Below are 2768 nucleotides of genomic sequence, written 5' to 3'. Positions count from 1 at the left end.
CACTTGAGAAACTGGGAGAACAGAGATTTCTTCAAAAGGTTGATGTTAAATGATCCCATGTTATAATTTCCCCATTTGCATTTTAGATTTTTTTTGTCTCTACTATTTTGAATGGTACCTAGGGAATCTTTCAAATTCTCTGAGCTTTGTGCCTGGTAATAATAATAATTAGGCTGTCACTAAAGGCTTTACAGTTTGTCACTGTTTAGAAGATCTCAAAGTCCTTTACAAGGATTAATTAGCAAGCCCTCAGCCCCCACCTGTAAGTAGGTAAAATCTGGCTTGCCTGCTTGTGGGTTTGGGGGTGGGGTGGTTTAAAGGGAGTCTGTGATTGCTATAAATCATATGACCAGCAGATCTTCTGGAGTTTTCTGTTAACGGCTCTGCTCAATAATTCCTCTTGGCCTATTAGTGACATTGTTGTTTGGTAAAAGAAATAAGCCAGGGGTTTGCATGTTTCACACACTGAGCTTCTCTGGTTTACTCCATTTCTCTCCAACCCAAATGCTGGTAGGAACCCACTCTGATCCAGGACTGATGGATATGGGAAGGGATCAGATGAATGTTCTGGAAAAGGAAGTCCAAATGATCCTAACTATTCATTCAGAGTAGACTGGGACAGCACAGAGAGAGTTAGGCAATAAGGAAATCTCTCTCTCTCTCTTTCTCACTCTTTCCCTCTCCCCCTCACCATCCTCTCTCCCTCTTCCCCTCCCTCCCTCCCTCTTTCTCTATCTGTCTGTTTGAACTCACAGCCTGGGTGCTGTCCATGAGCTTTATTTTGCTCAAGACTAGTGCTCTACCACTTTGAGCCACAGCTCCAGTTCCTATTTTCTGATGGTTCATTGGAGATGGAAGTTTCACAGGGACCTCCCTGCCTGGGCTGGCTTGGAACTATGATCCTTTGATCTCAACCTCTTTTTTTTTTTTTTTTGCTAGTCATGGGGCCTGAACTCTGGGCCTGGGCGCTGTCCCTCAGCTCTTCAGCTCAAGGCTAGCGCTGTACCACTTGAGCCACAACGCCACTTCCGGCTTTTTTCTTTTTGCTTATGTGGTGCTGAGGAATCGAACCCAGGGCCTCATGCATGCAAAGCAAGCGCTCTACCACTGAGCCACCTTCCCAGCCCCTCAACCTCTTGAGTATCTAGGAATACAGGCATGACCCACCAGCACCCAGCTTGATTGCAGAGGCCACTGTCTGTCCTATGAGTTCCAGAGACCATGTGCTTGATTGAGAAAACAGGGTACTGAGAAGAGGTCTGTGTCAGGATTTATCTACCAGCTCAGTGGAGTAATGGAGAGCCACAGGGCATTTCTAGTACTGAAGTGAAAATACTAGGAATGTGCCTAACAGACAAACTATACTGACCAACTTGTAGAAGGCGATTTCCTCAGCTTTAAAAGTCAAACTACATGCCATGCGAATTCACTTCCAAAAGTGAATTCCTAGGCCCTCTTTGATCAGTTCTTTATCTCACCTCTTTCTATGGGCCTCCATCCTACGTACCATGTCCAATGTTAGTTTTGGAAGACTGACTCTTAAAAGTCTTTTGGGATAGAGTGATCAGACCCTGTAGATTTAGAACCTGATTCTTTTTTGATGGTTGGACTCGATGCTTGAACACTGGGCCTAGGCATTGTCCTTGAGCTTGTTTTGCTCAAGGCTAGTATGCCACTCTACCACTTGAGCTATGCTCCACTTCCAGCTTTTTCTGTGATTTAATTGGAGATAAGAGTCTCACAGACTTTTCTGCCCCAGCTGGCTTTGAACCACAATCCTAGGATCTCAGCCTCTTGAGTAGCTAGGATGACAGGCGTGAGCCACTGGCTCCCAGCTCGCCCCGATGTTATATACAGCATTTGTACAGCAATCCTCTCACACCATCACTTCAACACTATCACAAGGAGAGGAAGTAGAACCTAGTATATAGGCTGGATAAGGCTCTGAGTAAAACTTGGTTCTCAGCTGGCAGTAATTTTTTTCCCCTGGGAGGTGGCAGGCAATATCTGGACATATTTTTCATCCTCACAGGTTGGGGGGGGAGGGTGCATCGTGATCCATGTCACCCCTTAAATTCTCCTCCCCCATCTCTCTCAGTCCCACCAACCCCTCAAGTTACCTGGCTCCATTTGCAGGTCTGCACCTGATGACTAACTATGACTTATCGTTGCCCATTCTTCTTCCCCCTACCATTAGTCTGGCTGTTCTTCCCTTGGCCTTCACCCCCTCCCCTACTCCTGACAACACATGTTCCAGTTTCCTGGTATTTATTTTGTTAAACTCTTGTGGTTCAAAGTGATTACAACCTTGGAATCCTTCCCTGAGCATGCCATACCTTAGTCCATTTGTTTGTGTATGTATATGTATATGCATGTGCATTTTATAAGGGGGAAGGAGCATTTGGGCCTTCAAAGTTCTCTATTTCAGCTTCCCACTCCATCATAGTACATGGACGAAAGATTATATTGCTCTTGCAACATTTCACATAAAAGATGGGTATTCCTTAAAGTGTCAACAGGAGACCAATGGAATGATCCTAGGCCAATCGATGGTGCCAGTGGGAAATCCTTCCAAATGCTGACCAAACTGTGCCCTGGGTACAGACAGTGGTGGCGCCTCCGACTGGTCAATTCTGATCTATGGTGGCTCATTCTTTCCGGTGCTTTCATTCTGTTACCACGTAGCCAGAATAGTTTTAGCTTTACTTCTTTAGCTTTGAGGGGGGGAAAAATCACTGTAAATCAAGACAAACAGTGTTTGGGCAGGA

Source organism: Dipodomys ordii, unplaced genomic scaffold (genome assembly GCF_000151885.1).
Source record: "Dipodomys ordii isolate 6190 unplaced genomic scaffold, Dord_2.0 Scaffold200, whole genome shotgun sequence".
In the NCBI taxonomy this organism is placed as follows: domain Eukaryota; kingdom Metazoa; phylum Chordata; class Mammalia; order Rodentia; family Heteromyidae; genus Dipodomys; species Dipodomys ordii.
This window is presented reverse-complemented; position numbering follows the sequence as displayed.